The following is a 10,291-nucleotide window of genomic DNA, read 5'->3' on the forward strand; positions in this document are numbered from 1 at the left end:
TTTTGCCTCTCTAAAACTGTGAGGAAACGCTGATCAGGGTTATTCTGTCTTACAGGTAAAGTTGGGTCAAACTGGGGGTGAGTCTCTGATGGATGTAAAGCACCTCCAGGTATTGCACGCGGATCAGCTCCGGTCACAGCAGCAGGCAGGCCAGCAGCAACAGGCAGCGTGGAGAGAGTTGGCTCACCAACCCCAATCAGAACAGCCGCCATACGATCAGCAGTGGACCTATTGGGCACTGCAGTCACAACAGCGGTCAGAGTAGGGAGACCAGTCATATTAGCAGGCAGTATAGGCAGAGTGGGCATCTCCATTTTGTGTGTCTTTGGCCTCACAGCATCATCACCTAAAGGCAAAACACCATCTACAGCCTCCAAAGCCGATGACTGTGTGGTGAACTTAGATACAAATGCTGCAGCATCAACATTTAGCTGTGTTCTTTTACTTTCTTTTAAATAGGAATCCATGCCATCTGATTTAGCAGACATGTGAGACACATGAGATCCCTCTAAAGCCTTTAACACACTCACTTTAGCCATAGAAGCTGCCAGATCCATGTCTAAATCCAGCTCCTCCTTCTTTCTTCTTAACAGCTCCTGCTGTTCCTCCATTTTTCTCCTCAGCTGTTCCTGCTGTTCCTCCAGAGCATGCTTCTCCTTCAGCAGCTTCTGACGAGCCATAAGAGCAGCTGCTTCAGCCTCAGCTCTCAGCCTGGCTCATGATGCAGAGGAAAACGTTTTACTCACCACCGTGCTGCGTTTCTTTGATCTTTCGGACACGTTAGAAACACTGTCACATGGCCTGATGTCATCTTCAACTGCATTATCAATGTTATCTTTGGAAACAGCAGGCCCCAAGCATGCTACGACAGCGCCCTCTTGCACATCAAATAGCCATTTATTAGTTTTTTCCACAAAAGCGGTTTTATGTTCTTCAATACTGTAAAACCAAGCATTTTGTTTTTGTTGTTCTTCAGGAGGGAGCATGGCAATCAGAACAGCATGCATATGTATTGCCTCTTCAAACATACTTGAAATTTTTTCAAGATATGACTTTACCTTTTCTACGCTGTCAGCACTTTTCATTAGGTCTTTAATTAGGCGCCTGCCTTGCATGTGCAATGAGGAGGCAGTGCTGTGCGAAGCACAGCACTGCCTCCCAATGCAAATGCATGGGCAGGGCCTATTACTATTCACCTCTAAACGGCTTCTTTATTATTTTTATTATTAGGCGCCTGCCTTGCATGTGCAATGAGGAGGCAGTGCTGTGCGAAGCACAGCACTGCCTCCCATGCAAATGCATGGAGGCACCTATTACTATTCACCTCTAAACGGACTCTTTATTAGGCGCCTGCCATAGCATTTGCAATGAGGAGGCAGTGCTGTGCGAAGCACAGCACTGCCTCCCATGCAAATGCATGGAGGCACCTATTACTATGCACCTCTAAACGGACTCTTTATTAATATTATTATTCTTTATTATTCCACGATTAATGCGTCCCGAACCGTAGCGTGCACCCCCACGATATAGGTACCAAAACTTGTGGCTCGGTCGGGAATAGTGTGCTACTACTTTTATTGGGGTTTTGAGTTACCATGGCAACAAAATTAGCGAAAAACCACCCCCCAAAAAACCCATATTAATCAATGGAGTCGGGTAGAAAGAAAGCCTCAAAAAAGCCTCAAAAGGACCATTTTCAAAGCTGTACTGTGTCGTCATGCTTTCACCTACGAACACCGTTTAACTTCTAGTTTGTAGATATATCTGTGAACTACTCAGAAATGAAAACGGGATGTGGATATCTGTAATCGTCTCTTCACAGTTACTCCTCAAAGCTCATGTCCAAAAATCAGCGAAATCATCGTTTACAATGAAAGTCAATGACGGAATTCTCCAACCGCTAGAGTGGGCCACTCTAGCTTTTTTAAAGATTTCAAAACTCCCAACAACTTGACCTTACTCGCTCAATTTTCACTCTATGTAGACAAATTATACATCAAAACGTAGGTATTTTTGTCAGGATTCGGGAAATGTAACCCTCATTGGTGTGGCATTTATAGATTTTTCGCAAATCACCTCAGAGCGACACAAACCCGAAACCTCCCCCATTCATTTCCTATGGAGCGGTTTTGAAAAATGACGTCTAAAAATCCAAAACATCACATGTTTTCGCATCGTCGCTACTCCTAAACCGTTTTATGTACAGACATGAGACTTTCACACATGAATGTCCCAACCCTTCTGGCACTCAAGAAAAATGAATTTTGTGGATAACTGTTACGGTTTTTCCACAGGAACAATTTGTTCGGGAGTAGCGAATGTGCAAAATCCTGAAATCGCTTTGGAGCTGCATTTTCCCACATCATCCACTTTTTTACATCGTCGCTGTGCCTACACCGATTTTTGTAAAAATATGAAAATGAGCTACATGGTCATCAAAAGCCTGCTGATACTCACAGTGAAAGAATTATTTTGATATCTCTTATACTTTTTTAGCCAGAGCGATTTGTTCGGGATCATTTTCAGAGGATTTCTGAAATTTCATAAAAATGTCCTTTAGATCATAATTTTTTACGCCTTTATTAAACTTTTTCCAGCAAAAACCGATAGCAAGTCTTCTTCCCCTATCCTTTACGAAATAAACACAGAAAAAATTACGTCTCTACCATTTACGGTTCCGGAGAAATCGTGCGTTGTTCGAGGCAAAGTTCTCCATTATAATCCAATAGGCAGACTTGGACACCAAGTGTCTGCACTTTTTTAGACTGGCCCGCTGCAGCTGTGTCAGTGAGTTTCCATGACGACGGAACTCTGAGGGCCAGTGGGAGACGTTCCATTGAGATAGAATGGCAACTTTCGACGCCAGCTGCAGCGGCTGTGATTAATGTAGAAATCTGAAATTCGCACAGTCACTTCCTCTTAACATTTTAAAATTTTCATGTGACTTTCAGTCATGTGTCAGTTTACTGTCCCATTTTGGATTTTACATGCTTTCCTATTGGGTCTTTGCTTCTAACAGGACCTGGCATGATGCCTAGACACGACCCACTTGGCCAATACAGCACCACCCACCTGTGGGAAATGGCACTACACACCATTTTGGTCAAATGTTGAGTTCTGGGCCCAGATGTGGTGAGGCTGAGTTGCTAAAGGAGGCCAATCTGACCAATAAACTTTGGTCACGTTTGGTGACATTAAGTATTGGCACCCCTATTTGAGGCACTTCCCAGTACAGGATTTGGACCAAACTGACAGAGTACAATCACCCGGTGATACTGAACACAACCATGTTAGCGGCTAACTGTTAGCATGTTGCTAACCGGAAGTAGCTCTAGAAAGGTCTCACCATCTTCTGCTTCACAGAGTCTGTTCTTACTTTAGAGAGAAAGCTCCACAACAAATTTGGGCTACGTGGCATAAAGCATCTCCAAGCTATCAGGTGTCAAACATCCAATGCTTTTCAATGGGGGACCAAACCCCTTATGGTCCCAATACTGCATGCCCATATATGGCGCTACAGTATAGCTCAGATGGAAAGTGCAGGCTTTGCATGCGAGAGGTCGTGGGATCGAAACCCGCCGTGGCAGACTAAGATTTTTGTATTATACTCCCCACAGTGTGTATATTAAAACATATGTGCTGATCCCATGAAGTATTTTTTTGTACCACCCGCCATTTTCAGTTACCATGGCAACGTTATAAACGACGTTTTTTCTCCCTATTTAAGGCTCATCCCAGTACAGGATTTGGACCAAACTAACAGAGTACACTCACCCAGTGATACCAAACACAACCATGTTAGCGGCTAACGGTTAGCATGTTGCTAACCGGAAGTAGCTCTAGGAAGCCTGTACAAACTTCTGCTTGACAGATTTGGTGAATTTTAGCATTTTCTCCCTTTTTAGGCACTTCTCAGTACAGGATTTCAACAAAACTAACAGAGTAACATCACCCGCTGATACTGAACACAACCATGCTAGCGGCTAACCGTTAGCATGTTGCTAACCAGAAATAGCTTTAGGAAGGTCCTATCAACTTCTGCTTAGCCAGAGTTTGTCTGCTGCAGCTGTCAGTGAGTCTCCATGACAACGCTGCTAGCAAGAGGCTCCTAGGAGGTCCATTGACTTAACATGGCACCTTTCAACGGCCGTTGCGGGGGCTGTGAAGACCGTAGGAAGCTGAAATTCGCAGTGTGGCTTCCTGTTGCTATTTCTGACGGTACGGTACGCACCAAGTGGCAGGCGCCTTGCTAAATTTCTTCAGAAATTTTTCTAGTTATTCTTTACTTCTTCTTCCGTCACGATTAATGCGTTCCGAACTGTAGCGTGCACCCCCACAATATAGGTATCAAAACCTGTGGCTCGATTACGAGATGTGTGCTACTACTTTTATTGGGATTTCGAGTTACCATGGCAACATAATTAGCGAAAAACCACCCCCAAAAAACCCATAGGAATGAATGGAGTCGGGTAGAAAGAAAGCCTCAAAAAAGCCTCCAAATGACCATTTTCAACGCTGTACTGTGTCGTCATGCTTTCACCTACGAACACCGTTTAACTTCCAGTTTGTAGATATATCCGTGAACTACTCAGAAGTAAAAACGGCAGGTGGATATCTTTTATCGTCTCTTCACAGTTACTCCTCAAAGCTCATGTCCAAAAATCAGCGAAATCATCGTTTTCAATGAAAGTCAATGACGGAATTCTCCAACCGCTAGAGTGGGCCACTCTAGCTTTTTTAAAGATTTCAAAACTCCGAACAACTTGACCTTACTCGCTCAATTTTCACTCTAAATAGACAAATTATACATCAAAACGTGGGTATTTTTGTCAGGATTCGGGAAATGTAACCCTCATTGGTGTGGCATTTATAGATTTTTCGCAAATCACCTCAGAGCGACACAAACCGAAACCTCCCCCATTCATTTCCTATGGAGCGGTTTTGAAAAATGACGTTTAAAAATCCAAAACATCACATGTTTTCGCATCGTCGCTACTCCTAAACCGTTTTATGTACAGGCATGAGACTTTCACACATGAATGTCCCAACCCTTCTGGCACTCAAGAAAAATGAATTTTGTGGATACCTGTTACGGTTTTTCCACAGGAACAATTTGTTCGGGAGTAGCGAATGTGCAAAATCCTGAAATCGCTTTGGAGCTGCATTTTCCCACATCATCCACTTTTTTACATCGTCGCTGTGCCTACACCGATTTTTGTAAAAATATGAAAATGAGCTACATGGTCATCAAAAGCCTGCTGATACTCACAGTGAAAGAATTATTTTGATATCTCTTATACTTTTTTAGCCAGAGCGATTTGTTCGGGACCATTTTCAGAGGATTTCTGAAATTTCATAAAAATGTCCTTTAGATCATAATTTTTTACGCCTTTATTAAACTTTTTCCAGCAAAAACCGATAGCAAGTCTTCTTCCCCTATCCGTTACAAAATAAACACAGAAAAAATTACGTCTCTACCATTTACGGTTCCGGAGAAATCGTGCGTTGTTCGAGGCAAAGTTCTCCATTATAATCCAATAGGCAGACTTGGACACAAAGTGTCTGCACTTCTTTAGACTGGCCCGCTGCAGCTGTGTCAGTGAGTTTCCATGACGACGGAACTCTGAGGGCCAGTGGGAGACGTTCCATTGAGATAGAATGGCAACTTTCGACGCCAGCTGCAGCGGCTGTGATTAATGTAGAAATCTGAAATTCGCACAGTCACTTCCTCTTAACATTTTTAAATTTTAAAGTGACTTTCAGTCATGTGTCAATTTTCTGTCCCATTTTGGATATCACATGCTTTCCTATTGGACCTTTGCTTCCAACAGTACCTGGCATGATAACCAGACACAACCCAATTGGCCAATACAGCACCACCCACATGTGAGAAATGGTGCTACACGTCATTTTGGTCAAATGTTGAGTTCTGGGCCCAGATGTGGTGAGGCTGAGTTGCTAAAGGAGGCCAATCTGACCCATGAACTTTGGTCACGTTTGGTGACATTAAGTATCAGCACCCCTATTTGAGGCACTTCCCAGTACAGGATTTGGACCAAACTGACAGAGTATAATCACCCGGTGATACTGAACACAACCATGCTAGCGGCTAATGGTTAGCATGTTGCTAATTGGAAGTAGCTCTAGGAAGGTCTCACCAACATTTGCTTCACAGAGTCTGTTTGAACTTTAGAGAGAAAGCTCCACAAGAAATTTGGGCTACGTCGCATAAAGCATCTCCAAGCTATGAGGTGTCAAACATCCAATGCTTTTCAATGGAGGACCAAACCCCTTATGCTCCCAATAATGCATGCCCATATATGGCGCTACAGTATAGCTCAGAGGGAGAGTGCAGGCTTAGCATGCAAGAGGTCGTGGGATCGATTCCCGGTGTGGGAGACTAAGAGTTTTGTATTATAATCCCCATAGTGTGTATATTAAAACATGTGTTCTGATCCCATCAAGTATTTTTTTGTACCACCCGCCATTTTGAGTTACCATGGCAACGTTACAAACGACGTATTTTCTCCCTTTTTGAGGCACATCCCAGTACAGGATTTGGACCAAACTAACAGAGTACACTCACCCAGTGATACTAAACACAACCATGTTAGCGGCTAACGGTTAGCATGTTGCTAACCGGAAGTAGCTCTAGGAAGCCTGTACAAACTCCTGCTTGACAGATTTGGTGAATTTTAGGATTTTCTCCCTTTTTAGGAACTTCTCAGTACAGGATTTCAACCAAACTAACAGAGTAAAATCACCCAGTGATACTGAACACAACCATGCTAGAGGCTAACTGTTAGCATGTTGCTATCCAGAAGTAGCTATAGGAAGGTCCTATCAACTTCTGCTTTTCCAGGGTTCTTCTGCCTTTATAGACAGAGAGAGGGCTGCAGCTGTCAGTGAGTCTCCATGACAACGCTGCTAGCAAGAGGCTCCTAGGAGGTCCATTGACTTAATATGGCTCCTTTCAACGGCCGCTGCGGGGGCTGTGAAGACCTTAGGAAGCTGAAATTCGCAGTGTTGCTTCCTGTTGCTATTTCTGACGGTACGGTACGCACCAAGTGGCAGGCGCCTTGCTAAATTTCTTCAGAAATTTTTCTTTATTAGGCGCCTGCCATAGCATTTGCAATGAGGAGGCAGTGCTGTGCGAAGCACAGCACTGCCTCCCATGCAAATGCATGGAGGCACCTATTACTATGCACCTCTAAACGGACTCTATATTAATATTATTATTCTTTATTATTCCACGATTAATGCGTCCCGAACCGTAGCGTGCACCCCCACGATATAGGTACCAAAACTTGTGGCTCGGTCGGGAATAGTGTGCTACTACTTTTATTGGGGTTTCGAGTTACCATGGCAACAAAATTAGCGAAAAACCACCCCCCAAAAAACCCATATTAATCAATGGAGTCGGGTAGAAAGAAAGCCTCAAAAAAGCCTCAAAAGGACCATTTTCAAAGCTGTACTGTGTCGTCAATGCTTTCCCCTACGAACATCCGTTTAACTTCTAGTTTGTAGATATATCTGTGAACTACTCAGAAGTGAAAACGGGATGTGGATATCTTTAATCGTCTCCTCACAAGTACTCCTCAAAGCTCATGTCCAAAAATCAGCGAAATCATCGTTTACAATGAAAGTCAATGACGGAATTCTCCAACCGCTAGAGTGGCCCACTCTAGCTTTTTTAAAGATTTCAAAACTCCGAACAACTTGACCTTACTCGCTCAATTTTCGCTCTACGCAGACAAATTATACATCAAAACGTAGGTATTTTTGTCAGGATTCGGGAAATGTAACCCTCATTGGTGTGGCATTTATAGATTTTTCGCAAATCACCTCAGAGCGACACAAACCCGAAACCTCCCCCATTCATTTCCTATGGAGCGGTTTTGAAAAATGACGTCTAAAAATCCAAAACATCACATGTTTTCGCATCGTCGCTACTCCTAAACTGTTTTATGTACAGACATGAGACTTTCACACATGAATGTCCCAACCCTTCTGGCACTCAAGAAAAAATTTTTTTGTGGATAACTGTTACGGTTTTTCCACAGGAACAATTTGTTCGGGAGTAGCGAATGTGAAAAATCCTGAAAATCGCTTTGGAGCTGCATTTTCCCACATCATCCACTTTTTTACATCGTCGCTGTGCCTACACCGATTTTTGTAAAAATATGAAAATGAGCTACATGGTCATCAAAAGCCTGCTGATACTCACAGTGAAAGAATTATTTTGATATCTCTTATACTTTTTTAGCCAGAGCGATTTGTTCGGGATCATTTTCAGAGGATTTCTGAAATTTCATAAAAATGTCCTTTAGATCATAATTTTTACGCCTTTATTAAACTTTTATCCAGCAAAAACCGATAGCAAGTCTTCTTCCCCTATCCTTTACGAAATAAACACAGAAAAAATTACGTCTCTACCATTTACGGTTCCAGAGAAATCGTGCGTTGTTCGAGGCAAAGTTCTTCATTATAATCCAATAGGCAGACTTGGACACCAAGTGTCTGCACTTTTTTAGACTGGCCCGCTGCAGCTGTGTCAGTGAGTTTCCATGACGACGGAACTCTTGAGGGCCAGGTGGGAGACGTTCCATTGAGATAGAATGGCAACTTTCGACGCCAGCTGCAGCGGCTGTGATTAATGTAGAAATCTGAAAATTCGCACAGTCACTTCCTCTTAACATTTTAAAATTTTAAAGTGACTTTCAGCCATGTGTCATTTTCGTGACCATTTTGGATTTTTACATGCTTTCCTATTGGGCCTTTGCTTCAAACAGGACCTGGCATGATAACCAGACACGACCCAATTGGCCAATACAGCACCACCCACATGTGGGAAATGGCACCACTGACCATTTTGGTCAATGTTGAGTTCTGGCCCAGATGTGGTGAGGCTGAGTTGCTAAAGGAGGCCAATCTGACCCATGAACTTTGGTCACGTTTGGTGACATTAAGTATTGGCACCCCTATTTGAGGCACTTCCCAGTACAGGATTTGGACCAAACTGACAGAGTACAATCACCCTGGTGATACCGAACACAACCATGTTAGCGGCTAATGGTTAGCATGTTGCTAACCGGAAGTAGCTCTAGCAAGGTCTCACCAACTTCTGCTTTAACAGAGTCTGTTCTTACATTAGAAGCGAAAGCTCCACAAGAACATTTGGGCTACGTGGCATAAAGCATCTCCAAGCTATGAGGTGTCAAACATCCAATGCTTTTCAATGGGGGACCAAACCCCTTATGGTCCCAATAATGCATGCCCATATATGGCGCTACAATATAGCTCAGATGGAAAGTGCAGGCTTTGCATGCAAGAGGTTGTGGGATCGATTCCCGGCTTGGGAGACTAAGAGTTTTGTATTATAATCCCCACAGTGTGTATATTAAAACATGTGTGCTGATCCCAGTGAAGTATTTTTTTGTACCACCCGCCATTTTGAGTTACCATGGCAACGTTACAAACAACGTTTTTTCTCCCTATTTGAGCTCATCCCAGTACAGGATTTGGACCAAACTAACAGAGTACACTCACCCAGTGATACCAACACAACCATGTTAGCGGCTAACGGTTAGCATGTTGCTAACCGGAAGTAGCTCTAGGAAGCCTGTACAAACTTCTGCTTGACAGATTTGTGAATTTTAGGATTTTCTGCCTTTTTAGGCACTTCTCAGTACAGGATTTCAACCAAACTAACAGGAGTAACATCACCCGCTGATACTGAACACAGCCATGCTAGCGGCTAACCGTAGCATGTTGCTAACCGGAATAGCTTTAGGATAGGTCCTACCAACAGCTGCTTATCCAGAGTTTCTTCAACCTTACAGACAGAGAGGGCTGTAGCTGTCATGAGTCTCTCCATGACAACTCTGCTAGACGAGCTCTAGGAGGTCCATTGACTTAACATGGCACTTTCGCGGCCGCTTGCGGGGGCTGTGAAGACCGTAGAAGCTGAAATTCTCAGTGTTTTTCTTCCTGTTGGCTATTTCTGTCGGTATGGTACGCACAAGTGGCAGGCCCTTGCTAATTTCTTCAGAATTTTTCTAGTTCTTATTCTTTAATTTTTCTTCCTTCACGATTATGCGGCCCGAACCGTAGCGTCCCCCCACAATATATACATCAAACTTCCGGCGCGCTCTCTAGATGTTGCTACTACGTTTATGGGGTTTCGAGTACCATGGCAACAAATTAGCGAAAAACCAACCCCCCAAAAAAACCCATAGGAATGAATGGAGTCGGGTATGAAATAAAGCCTCAAAAAAAGCCTCCAAATGAC

The 10,291-nt window shown here is 43.4% G+C and overlaps 1 protein-coding gene across 1 annotated transcript in view; it reads left to right on the forward strand.

Moving 5' to 3' along the window:
• LOC105923506 (E3 SUMO-protein ligase PIAS2) overlaps positions 1-10,291 on the forward strand; it is a 170,308-nt gene that overhangs the window by 115,757 nt on the left and 44,260 nt on the right. The window lies entirely within an intron of this gene.

This window comes from Fundulus heteroclitus, unplaced genomic scaffold (genome assembly GCF_011125445.2).
Source record: "Fundulus heteroclitus isolate FHET01 unplaced genomic scaffold, MU-UCD_Fhet_4.1 scaffold_40, whole genome shotgun sequence".
Lineage (NCBI taxonomy): Eukaryota > Metazoa > Chordata > Actinopteri > Cyprinodontiformes > Fundulidae > Fundulus > Fundulus heteroclitus.